The following is a 17,089-nucleotide window of genomic DNA, read 5'->3' as shown; positions in this document are numbered from 1 at the left end:
CCTGATATGCCTTGTTGCGTAGGCTCTGACGACATAATGGACTGCAGGTAGCGAGAGATGGTATGTTGCGGGGACTGCCTTTTGGGTCGGGGAGGCCAGGGGCGAATTCGCTCCTGCGGGGATGTTAATTTTTCGCTCAATCCCTGGAGCCCTGGTTTCCCGGACCCAGGGGGTAGGCCCACTGATACGACATGCTGTGCCGCACTAATGTTCATTTGCGCTGCTCTGTTGTTATAGCTGATGTTTTTAGGTAGTCGAGGAGCGTAGCGTCTATAACATCATGATCGCTCGCTTCCACATGGGGAAAAAAGTGAAGTCTCAGAGAGCTCAAATGTGGCTTTTAGGGCCATCTAAAGTGCCTAGAGCTCAAATGTTACTTATTGGTTGTTTCTTTTTTTGTTATTTAGAGGGTATTAAGGCCTCTTTCACACTTGCGTTGTCCGGATCCGGCGTGTACTCCACTTGCCGGAATTACACGCCAGATCTGGAAAAACGCAAGTGTACTGAAAGCATTTGAAGACGGATCCGTCTTCAAAATGCTTTCAGTGTTACTATGGCACCCAGGACGCTATTAAAGTCCTGGTTGCCATAGTAGGAGCAGGGAGCGGGGGAGCAGTATACTTACCATCCGTGCGGCTCCCGGGGCGCTTCAGAATGACGTCAGAGCGCCCCATGCGCATGGATGACGTGCCATGCGATCACGTGATCCATGCGCTTGGGGCGCCCTGACGTCACTCTGGAGCGCCCCGGGAGCCGCACGGACGGTAAGTATGCTGCTCCCCACTACACTTTACCATGGCTGCCAGGACTTTAGCGTCCCGGCAGCCATGGTAACCATTCAGAAAAAGCTAAACGTCGTATCCGGCAAAGCGCCGAAACGACGTTTAGCTTAAGGCCGAATCCGGATCAATGCCTTTCAATGGGCATTAATTCCGGATCCTGCCTTGCGGCAAGTCTTCAGGATTTTTGGCCGGAGCAAAAAGCGCAGCATGCTGCTGTATTTTCTCCGGCCAAAAAACGTTCCGTTCCAGAACTGAAGACATCCTGATGCATCCTGAACGGATTTCACTCCATTCAGAATGCATTAGGATAAAACTGATCAGGATTCTTCCGGCATAGAGCCCCGACGACGGAACTCTATACCGGAAGAAAAGGACGCAAGTGTGAAAGAGCCCTAAGGGAAGTTTTGTCGATGCAATCAGTTTTAGGATGTCTGCCTCTCCTCACTTTCACTACCAGTTAACTGTCCAGAGGAAGCCTCCATGAGGATAGTTTCCTGGAACGTTAAAGGTCTGCGCTCTCCTCAAAAGCGCAACAAAATACTCAGGCACTGATATAGCCCTCCTACAGGAGACCCATTTGAAAGAGGAGGACTATGTCAGAATGGAGAAAATGTGGGTGGGCAGGGTAGTAGGATCTGCTGCGGTGAACCGCAAAGCTGGGGTGATGATTTTATTGCATAAAAACTTATCTTCGAGTGTCCTGGATTGGTCATGTGATGACGAGGGGGAGATGGTGCTCTGCGAGAATCACGTTAGGGATGGATGAGTTTGTGATTTATAATGTGTACGGCCCCAACGGGAACAACAGACCCTTCTTCACGGAGTTAGCTGGGTTAATAGTTAAAGACGCCTCAGTTAACAAGTTGGTGGGGGAAGACTTATATGCCATAGCCTCTCCGAAGGAGGATAGGAAATCCTCACGAAAACATGGAGATCGATTACACACGATTGAAGGGGTTTTAATGCTGTATTTGGAGGATACAGCATTGACGGACTCTTGGTGACTTATGAATCCAGACAGCAGGGAATTCACGTTCTATTCACACCCCCATGACTCATGGTCGCGAATTGACTACCTTCTCATTTCCGGTAATTTGACTAATAGATTCATAGACACCAAAATACACGATTTGATTATATCTGACCATGCCCCCATATCCATAAACTTAGCGGGACAGCAGCCCAGGGGTTCAGACATAATATGGCGCTTTCCTTCATTCCTGTACCAGGATGAGAACTTTGCAGACCTTCTTAGGGGCTGGTATTGGGAATTTAAGGGAGACAATAGCTCATACCAAGATTCTCCCTCCATTTATTGGGACGCAGCGAAGGCGGTATTGAGAGGACGAATAATGGCTTATACGTGGGGGCTCAAAAAGAAAGTAACGTTAGAATTGCTGAATCACAGCCGACTGCTTCGCTCGGCCTACACTGAGTATCTGTAATAGAATAATTCACGGCACTCAGAATTTTGATTTTCATATTGATAGGCCCATATAATTGACAAATCACCAGTGGCATTTCAAATAAAATTGCTTACTTCATTCATATCAAAATTCTGAGTGCCGTGAATTATTCTATTACATTACTCGGGAGTTATTCTCCATCACTGAGCACCGAAGATAAACACTATACTTAGTAGAATGCCAGCCACCTATCGTGTTGATCTACACTGAGTATCTGACCTCACCCTCGGAACAGGCTAAACTAAGATGGCGGGAAGCTAGGGAAAAATATGAGCTGTGGTATGAGAGGGAGGCAAAGATGGACATGTCGTGCTCAACAGCTAAATTTTTCAGAGAGGGTAACAAGGCAGGAAGGTTGTTAGCGTCACTAGTCTAAAACTCTAGGCGACAACACCACTTAACATCTATAACTGATTCCCAGGGCGAGATTCACAAAAACCCAGAGAGAATAGTGTCTGTTCTATGCGACTTTTATACCAAGCTATATGAGAATCCAGGCCCAACTGACCCTATGTCGGAGTTATTTCTGAGTTGCACCTATTTTCCATCACCATCTCAGGCCCAGCTAGAAAACTTGAATTCCCCAATCACTGAGTCAGAGGTACTGAGGGCTGTAAAAAACTCAAAGCTACACAAGGCACCTGGCCCAGACGGGTACTCAATAAAGTTCTACAAGCTATTGGGAGGGGAAATAGCGGAACCACTCAAGAAGGTCTTCAATGGTATCCTAACGGGTTCCCCCTTATCTTCGTCAGATAATGTAGCGTATATCAAATTAATACCCAAACCCGGTAGAGATGCTATGCTCCCTTCTTCCTACCGTCCCATCTCACTTATCAATGTCGATCTGAAATTAATAGCTAAAATAATGGCAGATAGACTTTCATTGGTGATGCCTGATCTGGTGTCTTCATCTCATTCGGGATTCATCAGGGATAGAGCAGCGGTGACCAACATACGCAAAGTCCTCACGGTACTAGATGCAGTGAATTGGAAATCTGACATCTATTGCGCCCTCCTTGGTGGCGTTCTATGCGGAGAAGGCATTCGATAATCTGAGCTGGGACTGGCTGGAAAGGGTGTTGGATAGGATGCAAATCCTTGGCCCCTTTAGAATTTTCATTTCAGCATTGTATAGTGACCCCAAGACTAGAATCTCGACACCTGGTTTCTTGTCCACGCCCTTTCCGTTGGACGCGCTAGGGTTGTCCCCTTTCGCCGCTCTTGTTCAACCTGGCCTTAGAGCCTCTGATTAGACTGTTAGAGGAGGGAGAAATATTCCAGGGTATAAAAATAGGGAACCAAGAAGTAAGGACGTCGCTCTTTGCTGACGATCTGCTCATCTTCTTAGCCGATCCTATGCTAGATCTTGAAAAAGTGTTACAACTTTTAACCGCTTTCGGCCCGGTCTCAGGCTTTAAAATAAACCTTGACAAGTGCATGCTGCTCACATTAGGTGTTCCATCGCCCAAGCTTAAATTACCGGAGTCCTGTAGTCAAATTATAATAGCTGATAAATACATTAAATATTTAGGTATCAAAATAGGGAGAACCCCTGATTCGCTCTACAATCTGAACTATATCCCATTGTTTAAAGCTATCAAAAAAGATCTGGAGAGATGGAAAAATTTGCCACTGTCATTGACGGGTAGATGCCATCTCATTAAAATGATATGTTTTCCGAAGCTTCTATACCCCATGCAAACACTGCCATTACTTTTAAAACACTCCGACATTAGAGACCTGCAGTCAGTGTTCACATTGTTTTTATGGTCGGGAAAGAAACCTAGAGTAGCCCTGTCTAAACTAATGTTACCTAGGCACGGAGGGGGATTGAATATTCCAAACCTGCGGCCTTATAACCTCGCTCGTCTCTTCAGGCACTGCCTGGATTGGGTTCATAGGACTCATTACTGCTTAAACTCTCTTCTAGAACAACAATTATCAGCTAAATGGCCGTTGGTAAACTTACTACACAATAGGAGACAGGCACTTCCACCCCATCTAAAACACTCACTTATACTGAGACACGATAGTTGCTTGAAAGGAGGTGCGTAAGCTAGCTAGGAGACCATTTCAGGTATCCAGAAATATGGAACTCTGGAGACATCCGGAATTTCCCCAAGGGGCACAAAACCAAATGTTCAAGATCTGGAGAAATCGAGGAGTCCACACATTTCTAGATATGCTTCAGATCTCTGAGAAGCGATACTTAACGTTCCCAGAAACGTGCAATACATATGGCCTCGAGAACTCTCAGTTCCTGGCCTATCAACAAATTATCCACATCTGTAAGCAAAGATTGTTGGACGTATCTAGTGAATGCACAAACCAATCGTTGGCATTTTCATTGACTCACAGAGACACCAAGTATTCTATCTCGCAAATATACCACATGATGAGAGATTCGGTAGATAAAAAAGTGGAGGCCGGTCTGTTCAAAAAATGGGGGAGAAAACTACAAATATCAGTGCCAGCTAGTGATGTTTTGATAGGGTGGATGACAGTTTGTAAGGCAGTGCCCTGCGAAAAGTGGAGAGAATCACACTTCCGCCTCATACATTCAGCAATTTATGCATTCAATGTTCCAAGAAGGTCAAGTGTGAAGGGTTATCTGACAGCTTGCCCGAAATGTGGAATTGATGGGGCAGATCTGCCGCATTGTGTGTGGTTATGTACTTATGTCCAGACCTTCTGGAAAGCAGTCGCTAAATGGGTCAGAGGCACGTGGGGAGATACTCTATCCCACAACCCCGAGACGCTACTCTTTCATATATTTGACGAGGCCTCCAGACCCAGATTGATAGTCGACGTTGCCTTATTGATATCTCTCCGTGGTCTTTTAAACAATTGGCTAAAGCCGGATACTCCCCAAATTAGTGATTTGATTTCCCAGATGTCTCATTTTATGTACATCGACAAACTTGACACGGAACAACAGAAGGAGAAAAAAACATAAGGCTTCTTCCGCAAGTGGCAAATCTTTATTGAAAAACAGTGAGCTAATGTCATCTTTTAAATACACGGAGTAGGACTCTAAGGCGTTATTGACTGGGAGCTTAGGGAAATTAGAAGTGAGGACTCAGGGGTCTTATGCAGTGACAATATCCACGTGAACTATACACATCTGATTATGAGGGTTAGGGAGGGAAGGGGCTTTATTTTGTTTCACTATATGTAATGCACTGTTTATGTCAAATGCATTGTACCTGATCTATGTTTTTGGTATATACTTGAAAATCTAATGCATCTTATTTCCACCTTTATGTAACGTACATAAGAAATACTATGTAAGATGATGCAAAAAAAAAAGGAGTTTGTTTTGCATATAACGAATCAGCTTGTAGAGTAATTGTAAATACCGGCATGAGTGTTCTTTTTGTGCAGGAGCACACCCCATGTTTCGGTGTTTTAAAAAAATCAAATCAAGGAACCTTGCAAAGTCAAAATACCTGAGATTTTTCTAAAAGCTCAGACGTCAGTCAAATGGAAAAAAATGTTGCCATGGCTAGAATTATTTCTGATTTTCTAATGTTTTTTATGTTCCAGGATTCACAGGTAAAGGTTGTGTAATTTATGATAATTTGCCGTCAGTTAAAAGGCACATGGCGATAGTTAATTTTAAGATTCTTAAAGAGTTAAAAGAAGGTAGGGTAGCTGGCCCAATTAATTCTCCACCGTTTACTGGTTTTATGGTTTCTCCTTTGGGCATTGTCCAAAAGAAGGATCCGAATGAATTCAGACTAATACATCATCTATCTTATCCAGTGAAAGAATCACTAAATAATTAATTGGATAAAGAAATAGCCTCTTTAAGTCTGTTGGTCCGGTGGGAGTTCACAGCTATCACGCCAGACGCGTTTCGAGGACCTCTTACCCCTTCCTCAGGGCTGCCACTGAGGAAGGGGTAAGAGGTCCCCGAAACTCGTCTGGCGTGATAGCTGAGAACTCCCACCGGACCAACAGACTGAAAGAGGCCTCTATACAGATGGTTACATTAGTCTGATAAAGACATTTGATGTTTTGGAGCGCTCCAAACAGAGGAAATATTTTCCATTCAAATCACGGCATCAGTTCCCGCGATACTTCACTGTGCGACACAAGTTGGAATCCCGCTGCTGATCACGTGACACGTCGGCGTCTGCTGCAGCAGGTGGGATAAGATAAACAACAGCGACTTTAATACCGGGTACATAAGCCGAAATATCGAATACACTAAACCGTAATCTACTAGGAGAAGGTAAGACCTACCTTATCTCTTATACAACGCAACAAGCAGTATCCTATTCATAATTACTTGCGGAAATTGGGTCCAGATACTCAGTATCAATACAACAAGGACTATTTTTTCATCTTCATAAAATGACACTTACAAACATAAAACAAAGCAGCACCTATTTATTGGAAGCAATTGCACTTTATGTATTATACAAGGACAATACACAAACTTGCTCTAGTTTGATTGAAAGGAACTTTGTTTCAGTGCTTTAAGGAACTGCACACTTTTGCTTTACAGGTGTCCTCTTATCCAAACTTTAGATTTTTATTTATTCAATAACATATGCTTTGAAATTGTGGTTTTATCTTATTGTGGTTTCATTGTGATTTTTATGCAGTTGTTTATTTTTTACATTAAATTAGTGTGATCACGTATATACCGTATATTGTAGTTTGATTCCACACATATAGAGTGCCAGTCCGTGCTATTTATTCTCAATATTTTCTACTGTAAGGGTGATAGTAATTTGGACTAGAGCACCTGCTTCCTGACCACATAGGAGTGAGCTATTCCTATTACCTTTTTTTCAATAATTAAAAAAATTGGACGTTGGGAATCTAACAGATATAAATTATATGTTAGGCCTAATTTAGTACTGTAATTTAATCTTTTTTAGGTTCAAAGCAATTGATCGTTTGGATTCTGGATAATTCTTTCGTCTTTGGGGTGGAAAAAAGGGCTGCGGAGCGTAATTATTTGCAAAAATGTTATATTGGTTCTTTATTTATATCTATATTTTGGTTGGGCTTTAGGGGTTTGAAATGAAACCAAATCATTCCAATTCTTAGAGGTGAGTTACGGTTGTTACCTCAGCCAGATGTTTTGATTATCCAAGCTGGGGAGGAATGATTTGGGGAAAATTAGAACGTTAGATTTATTAGATCAAATGAAATTAGATTTTAATTATATTAAATCCTTGTTGCCTGAAGTAACTTACATTTTTTCAGAAATTATACCAAGATTGATCTGGAGAGGTGACCAGTTCGGTTTTATTGAAAAGATTAGGAAGAGAATTAATAGAAGCTTAGAAAAATAATCTTCCTAGTTTGAATGGCTGGTCATTTAGACATACTGAGTTGGAAGGTTTTATCTTGGGCCTTTATCGGGAAGATTTAGTTCATTTGTCGGATATAGGATTGGATATATTTAATTCTGGCTTACAGGATATAATAGACAAGGCCATGGTTTTTAGGGGGGGGACATGCGGGTTAATTGTGGGTTAGTCACCCTTTGCTGGGGGGGACAATTGTGGACTTAATGAATATTTAATGATTATTTATTTATTGGTTAATTAATTATTCATGGTTTTTATTCTTATGATTATTATTATAATATTATTTAACCCTAATAAAGGACCACAGCCATTTTGCACCACAATTTAGTTGGTATTTATTTTTAGATAAGTGAATTTAAAAGTTAACTAATTATAGTTAAAGTTATTGCTCACATGGCATCATGATAGTGGGCATGGAGGCGTATGCCTGAGGACCCACCATGGTGTCATTGAGCATAATGGGAGTGGTAGTGCTTTTATTCCCCCCTCCTTTTTTCTGCGCTATGTGACAGTATTCTGTGGTGATTAAATAAATTATTCTGACTGGTTCCTGATTACTTACCTGTCGCTGAGGCACCCGAATTCTGTCAGCATTTGATTGGAGAGTGGAGTTCCAGTGGCAGGAAATTCAAGTATTTATAGACGGTCTCAGCAGGTCTGGAGCTTGTCCGCCTCTGAGCTTGGAAGAAGAAGACGTCGCCCCACCCACCCTCCCTTAAAGAAGTCGTGGTCCTGAGTTAGAGGGGGACAATTGTGGACTTAATGAATATTTAATGATTATTTATTGGTTAATTCATTATTCATGTTTATTATTATTATTATTATTATTATTATATTATGTAACCCTTAATAAAGGACCATGGCCATTTTGCACCACAATTTAGTTGGTATTTATTTTTAGATAAATGAATTTTAAAGTTAATTAATTATAGTTAAAGTAATTGCTCATATGGCACCATGGAGAGTCAAAGAGGAGTCCTAACAATGCATGTTATTGCTCGTTTGTGGGAGCACAGCGTCACAATGCAAGTGATTATAAAGATAAAAATTATATTACTGGACTCTACACTGATTACTCTAGTTTGGGGGCGTTTTGGAGCTTACCGATTCTCTTTAAAGGGCTATATATGATTTGGGGGTCATTAATCAAAGTGGTGTAAAGTAGAACTGGCTTAGTTGTCCATAGCAACCAATCAGATTCCTCCTTTTATTTTCCAAAGGAGCTGTCCAAAATTAAAGGTGGAAACTGATTGGTTGCTATGGGGTAGTAAGCCAGTTCTACTTTACACCAGTTTAATAAATGACCCCCATAATGCTTCAAAATGTGAGTATGGAGCCATGTGAATATCTACTCTATTGTTGCTAGTTGAACACGTTAGTACTTTCAGTTTACTCTTTCTACCTATAAGAAAGTTGTCAGTTTGACAACTAAAAGTCTGTTAATAATTTAGTTTACTCTTCCTACTTATAAGAAAGTCGTCAGACTTCAGTTGCTTGAAAACAACTGCAAACTGCAGTAAATGTATTATTGGGGCAAGAAAGGACTGAACCTTATTTCTCATAGAGCTTTGATCTCTTATCCATTAGGGCTTATTTACACAGTGTATCACAGAGAGAAATGACTTTTCATCTAAAACATAACTTTTACTATCATTGGTTAAAATATTACTCCATCTAGATATAATATTAGGCTAAGTCAAATAGATAGACAAGGCCTTACTTTGGACGTATCCAGGATAGTACAATCAGATATGTAAAAAAATGGGACGCACATCTTCAATCCTCACAGGCAGGGTAATACTAGGCGACAGCGAGGGCTTAGCCACCTCGCTGTCGCCTAGTAGGGGTACATTAAGGACAGGGGTACATTGCAGCGGTACATTGACGGACGCATTAGGGACTTGGTTCCCCCCTATTCTCTATCCCCAGCCCAGACGTCAACTCTCATTCACCGTCTGGCCAGGTCCACAGTCATCTAACTGTAAGTTGCCGTATTTTTTTATATATCGGATTGTACTATCCTGGATATGTCCAAAGTAAGGCCTTGTCTATCTATTTGACTTAGGCCTCATGCACACAACAGTTTTTTTTTCACGGTCCTCGCGGTCCGCAAAAACGGGGTCCGTGGGTCCGTGATCGTTTTTTCGTCCGTGGGTCTTCCTTGATTTTTGGAGGATCCACGGACATGAAAAAAAAGTCGTTTTGGTGTCCGCCTGGCCGTGCGGAGCCAAACGGATCCGTCCTGAATTACAATGCAAGTCAATGGGGACGGATCCGTTTGATGTTGACACAATATGGTGCCATTTCAAACGGATCCGTCCCCATTGACTTTCAATGTAAAGTCTGGAGTTCTTTTATACCATCGGATTGGAGTTTTCTCCAATCCGATGGTATATTTTAACTTGAAGCGTCCCCATCACCATGGGAACGCCTCTATGTTAGAATATACTGTCGGATATGAGCTACTTCGTGAACCTCAGATCCGACAGTATATTCTAACACAGAGGCGTTCCCATGGTGATGGGGACGCTTCAGGTTAGAATACACTACAAACTTTGTACAAGACTGCCCCCTGCTGCCTGGCAGCACCCGATCTCTTACTGGGGGATATGATAGCACAATTAACCCCTTTAGGTGCGGCACCTAAAGGGGTTAATTGTACTATCATATTCCCCTGTAAGAGATCAGGGCTGCCAGGCAGCAGGGGGCAGCCCCCCCCTCCCCATTTTGAATATCGTTGGTGGCACAGTGTGCTCCCACCATCGCCCCCCCTCCCTCCCTCTATTGTATTAAATCGTTGGTGGCACAGTGTGCCAACCACCATCGGCCCCCCCTCCCTCCCTCTATTGTATTAAATCGTTGGTGGCACAGTGTGCCAACCACCATCGGCCCCCCCTCCCTCCCTCTATTGTATTAAATCGTTGGTGGCACAGTGTGCCAACCACCATCGGCCCCCCTCCCTCCCTCTATTGTATTAAATCGTTGGTGGCACAGTGTGCCAACCACCATCGCCCCCCCCTCCCTCTATAGCAGTAACATTGGTGGCAGTGTGCGGTCTCAACAGTAGAAGATTCATACTTACCTGCTTGCTGCTGCGATGTCTGTGTCCGGCCGGGAGCTCCTCCTACTGGTAAGTGAAAGGTCTGTGCGGCGCATTGCTAAAGAACTGTCACTTACCAGTAGGAGGAGCTCCCGGCCGTTCACAGACATCGCAGCAGCAAGCAGGTAAGTATGAATCTTCTACTGTTGAGACCGCACACTGCCACCAATGTTACTGCTATAGAGGGGGGGGGGCGATGGTGGTTGGCACACTGTGCCACCAACGATTTAATACAATAGAGGGAGGGAGGGGGGCCGATGGTGGTTGGCACACTGTGCCACCAACGATTTAATACAATAGAGGGAGGGGGGCCGATGGTGGTTGGCACACTGTGCCACCAACGATTTAATACAATAGAGGGAGGGAGGGGGGGCGATGGTGGGGGCACACAAAAAAAACGGAAAACGGCACAACGGCCACGGATGCACACAACGGTCGTGTGCATGAGGCCTTAGCCTAATATTATATCTAGATGGGGTCATATTTTAACCAATGATAGTAAAATGTATGTTTTAGATGAACACAATGATACACTATATTGATACTTTTCTAAACCCTATACATACTACTATGATTTGTCTTATTTACACAGTGCAGTTGTAATGCTGGTACGTGTAGTTTTTCTCTCTACACAAACTATTCCTGCTATTATCGATAAAACAGAAAGCATGCAACGAAAAGTGTATCAGGTTGCATTCTGTCAACATGGCCCAGTTTGTTGTAGTCTATTGAAGCTGGTTTACTGCTAGGTTCCCATTAAAGGAGCAGTGTCACCATGAAGATGCAGTGTCTGCATACAGCATGTAACAGAGCAGGAGGAGCTGAGCAGATTTATATATAGATTTATGGAAAAACATTCAGTATAATTAGTATTTCATTAATTTAAACTCCTGCTCTTTCTGGACTTTGAAGTCAAGGAGGCGGTCCTATCAGTGATTGACAGCTCTCTCTGTGTACACAGTCATAGAGGGAAGGCTGTCAATCACTAATAGGACCGCCTGCTTGACTTCAAAGCCCAGAATGAGCAGGAATATAAATGTATAAAATACAAGTTATACTGAATCTTTTCCCTTAAAACTATATATCCTCAGCTCCTCCAGCTCTATAACATGCAGCCTGCAGCTCAGACACTATGTTCTATGTGACAGGTTCCCTTTAAAGTTTTTCCATGTGCAGCAGTGCTCCCAACCACAGTATCAGTGAAATGTCAAGCGTTTCTGTGTTGGTAAGAGTCACATAACTTGAGCTCACTAACAGTTAAAATTCCATTTTGTGGCTAAAATTCTAATTCCGGGAGGTTGAAGATATTGGGTAATTTGTTATTCCTCCAAACACAAATTTAGGACATCAGCTCTCTCTATTGCTTCCTCTATAACATAGACAGAGAAAGTCCCTCCACACTGTCCCTAGCAAAGTCATATTTGACATAGAGCATTTTTCTTTGGCGTCCCCAACATGGCAGATTTGCCAGTTGAAATGAGCCTATCCGTGACACTGCTGCTTTGCCAGACCCACCTTCTAGCACATAAAAGTTGGGGAAGTGCAACTCCCCTCAAGCTTAAGGACCTTTTACCACTCCTGAAATGCCTGTTTTAATATCATCATTCCCCATGTAATAACAATTCTGGAACATCTATTCTTATGGCTCTGTGTTCTGCCATTCCTTTATTTCTACTAGAAGTTATGAGTGAATTGCTAGCAGTCTGCAGTAAGGGTACCGAGTAGTGTTGAGCAAGCATGATCGGCCGGACTGCTGTTCGGCTCAAGCAAGCATCGATATGCTCGGCACATGGCGGTACTCGGCCGAGTACCGCATGTGCTCAAGCGCCATGCTCGAGTCTCTTTCCCGCACGTTTCGTGGCTGCTATGCAGCCAATAAACATGCAGATAAGTACTGCCCTCACTGTAATGCCAGTAGCCATGTTGGATACTAGCTTTACAGTGATTGGCTGGCCGGAACATGTCATCAGGTCAGCGATGACGCATGCTCGGCTCATTTGTAGTCAGGGAGAGCTGCGCTTCGGAAAAGACAGAGTGTAGGGAGTCTGATCACAATCAATTCGCTATAAAAGCGTTTCAAAGACCCAAAAGTCCTTTTTAATGACTATTGTGTGTGGTGGCAGGCTGGCATTATTTTATAGCTACAGCACAAATATTTATTTTCCAGCATTTTTTATAGTTTTTAGATAGAGGGTGTCTGCAGTGACTAGAGACATCTGTCCAATACCTTCTGTGTGTCAGGGCCAGAGATTGGAGAAATATAAGTTAAAATTAATATAATTTTTTGCATCATTTTCAATAATTTTCATATAGAGGGTGTCTGCAGTGACTAGTGACATCTGTCCAATACCTTCTGTGTGTCAGGGCCAGAGATTGGAGAAATATAACTGAAATCTATTTTCCTTTTTCCATACTTTTCCATATAATGTGATTGCTATGAACTGTGACATCTGTGCCACATCTTGTGTGTCAAGCGTGCATCTAACATTTAATATGAAGAAGGCGAGCACTAAGGGATGGGGAAGTGGCCATGATGCTGATGGTTCACGCAGAGGCAGTGGCCCAGTGCCTGCTGCCAGAGCACAAGAAAAACAATCATCCACGATACCTAGCTTAATGTCCCAGTTTGCAGGGCGTTGCAGGACAAAACTCTTGAATTCAGACCAGTGCGACAATGTGGTCGGTTGGATTACAGCAGATAATGCTTCCAGTCTGTTAAGCGCCACCGTGTCTTTCACCAAGTCCAGTCTCAGTAGCCAAGAATCTGGTCAACAGAATCCTCTCCCTGATCCTCCTACCACCATGGAGAGTCTGGCCAAACAAGTGATTTCACACTTGGATATTCCGAGTAGCTCTTTTCATCGCCATTACTTGATTTGGACCTCTCGCCAAGCAAGTTTGAAGAGGGACATGAGATCTTGTGCCCTGATTCCCAACCATTTGAGTACAAGAACATCACGATGGGGAACGGCAATTCGTGTTTAATGAGGTGGATGATGATGAGAGACAGTTGCCAATGAGTCAACCGCAATTACTGTCTCAAGAGGTTGATGAAAAGGATGAGACACAGTTGTCAAATCACTGAGGTTGTGGTTAGCTCAACAAATCAAGAGGATGATCAGAGTGAGGAAGTGGAAGAGGAGGTGGTGGACCATGACCCAACGAGCGAGGACAGCAGTACAGAGGGGGAAGGATCTGCAGCACCGCAACAAGGTGGAAGAGGCAGTGGGGTGACAAAAGGGAGAAGGCGGGCCACACCAAACAGGCCCACAACTGTTCCACGGGGCACCCCTTGCATAAATCTCCCTTGCCAAGGGGTAGGTGTTCCGCAGTATGGCGCTTTTTTGAGGAAAGTGTGGACGACAAAAGAATAGTAGTTTGCAACCTGTGCCACACCAAAATGAGCTGGGGCGTGAACACTAGCAACCTCACCACCACCAGCATGATCTGCCACATGGCATCCAAGCACCGTAATAAGTGGGACGAATGCCTGGGTCCACAATCTGTGTCTGCGAGTCACACCACTGCCTCCTCTTCCCCTATGGTACGTGCTGGCCAATAACCTGTTGAAGGCGCAGACGAGGATGCCTCCCGCTTTGCACCTGGACCATCGCAAGCACCATCAGCGACCACATCCACTTCCCTGTCCCAGCACAGCGTCCAAATGTCATTACCCCAGGCATTTGAACGCAAGCGCAAATACCTAGCCTTCCACCGACAGGCCATAGCACTAAATGTGCACCTATCAAAATTACTGGCCCTGGAAATGTTGCCATTTAGGCTTGTGGACACTGAGGCCTTCCGCAGCCTGATGTCAGCGGCCGTCCCGCGGTACTCTGTCCCCAGCCGCCACAATTTTTCGAGGTGTGCCGTGCCCGCCTTTCACAACATGTGTCCCGAAACGTCACATGTGCCCTGACCAACGCAGTTACTGGGAAGGTCCACTTAACTACGGACAAGTGCATTTGGCCAGGGACGCTACATTTCCCTGAAGGCACACTGGGTGAACATTGTGGAGGCCGGGAATGAGTCGTACCCTGGGATGGCACAGGTGGTACCGACGCCGAGGATTGTGGGCCCTAAACGCCATTATCAGCGTGACCATCCCACTTCTGTTTCTACTCAAACGCTCGCTGCTCAAAATTAAGGACGACGCTTTGCATGTGGAAGAGGTGGAAATGGGGGAAGACATTACTCAGGGTGATAGCCAGACCACCCTCCGTCCGTCTTCTCAGTGCGAATTGGACGATAAAGAGGAGGAGGAGCAGGAGACGGTTGCCTCCGCTACAGAAGGTAGTACCTCTGGAAGTTTAATTCCATCTGTTCAGCATGGGTGGGCAGAAGAGGATGAGGAGATTGAGAGTGATCCTCCTGATGACAAAAGTGAAATCTTGCCTGTTGGTACTCTGGCACACATGTCTGACTTCATGTTAGGCTGCCTTTCCCGCGCCCCGCGCGTTATATGCATTTTTGGAAACACAGATTACTGGGTGTTCACCCTTCTCGCCCCTTGCTACAAAGAGAACTTCTCATCTCTCATTCCTCAAGTGGAGAGGATGAGCAAAACGGTGCAATACCAGAAGGTCCTTGTTGAAAAATTGCTCCAACAATTTCCATCTGACAACGCTGGCGGCAGAGTCCATAGTTCCTTGGCCAACCGAGGAGGGGAGACAAGGGGAACAGACAGCAGTTCCAACAGAGGCAGGGCAACACTCTCCAAGGCCTGGGACAGTTTCATGACACCCCGCCAGCACCCTCACCCTGATGCGTGGCCTAGTGTCACAAGGAGGGAAAAGTTTTGGAAGATGGTGAAGGAGTAAGTAGCAGACCGTGTCAGCGTCCTAAGTGATCCTTCAGTGCCTTACAACTACTGGGTGTCCAAGCTGGACACGTGGCAGAAACTGGCGCTCTACGCCTTGGAGGTGCTGGCCGGCCGGCCGTGCCGCCAGTGTTTTGTCTGAGTGGGTATTTAGTGCTGCTGGTGGCATTATAACAGATTAGTGTATCCGTCTGTCAACTGAAAATGCTGACAGGTTGACTCTTATAAAAATGAACAAGGCCTTGATTGCCCCAGACTTCTTGACTCCACCAGAGGAAAGCGGATGAACAAAGGCACTTTAAATGTGTTGTTTAATGTACTGAATACACTGTATTCCCATGCACACCTTTTACCACAAAAAAGGGTATATGGTAAATCTTCCTTTTCTCAACCTCTTCCATCATATCAACAGGCTTATTCATATCATATAAAGCACTCTCTTATAATTTTTTTTACAGGATCAGCTCAACTACAGGCCCTCACATACAGTTGCAAGAAAAAATATGTGAACCCTTTGGAATGATATAGATTTCTGCACAAATTGGTCATAAAATGTGATCTGATCTTCATCTAAGTCACAACAATACACAATCACAGTATGCTTAAACTAATAACATACAAATAATTAAATGTTACCATATTTTTATTGAACACACCATGTAAACATTCACAGTACAGGTGGAAAAAGTATGTGAACCTTTGGATTTAATAACTGGTTGAGCCTCCTTTGGCAGCAATAACTTCAACCAAACGTTTCCTGTAGTTGCAGATCAGACGTGCACAACTCAATTAGCTCTTGGAGATGTTATTAGTCTAGCGGTTCACATACTTTTTCCACCTGCACTGTGAATGTTTACATGGTGTGTTCAATAAAAACATGATAACATTTCATTCTTTGTGTGTTATTAGTTTAAGCAGACTGTGATTGTCTGTTGTGACTTAGATGAAGATCAGATCACATATCGTGACCAATTTGTGCAGAAATCCATATCATTCCAAAGGGTTCACATACTTTTTCTTGCAACTGTATAATGTTTTACAGGGTCAGCTCAACTGCAGGCCCTCGCATATAACTTTTTACAGGGTCAGCTCAACTGCAGTCCCTTGCATATAATGTTTTACAGGGTCAGGTCACCTGCAGGCCCTCTCATATAATGTTTTACAAGGTCAGCTCAACTGCAGGCCCTTGCATATAATGTTTTACAGGGTCAGCTCACCTGCAGTCCCTTGCATATAATGTTTTACAGGGTCAGCTCACCTGAAGGCCCTCACATATGTTTTACAGGGTAAGCTCAACTGCAGGCCCTCACATATAATGTTTTATAGGGTCAGATCACCTGCAGGCCCTCACCTAAAATATTTTACAGAGTCAGCTCACCTGCAGGCCCTCACCTAAAATCTTTTACAGGGTCAGCTCAACTGCAGGCCCTCGCATATAATGTTTTACAGGGTCAGGTCAACTGCAGGCCCTTGCATATAATGGTTTACACGGTCAGCTCACCTGTAGTCCCTCGCATATAATGTTTTACAGGGTCAGCTCACCTGCAGGTCCTCGCATATGATTTACAGGGTCAGCTCAACTGCAGGCC

This window comes from Bufo gargarizans, chromosome 3 (genome assembly GCF_014858855.1).
Source record: "Bufo gargarizans isolate SCDJY-AF-19 chromosome 3, ASM1485885v1, whole genome shotgun sequence".
NCBI lineage: Eukaryota > Metazoa > Chordata > Amphibia > Anura > Bufonidae > Bufo > Bufo gargarizans.
This window is presented reverse-complemented; position numbering follows the sequence as displayed.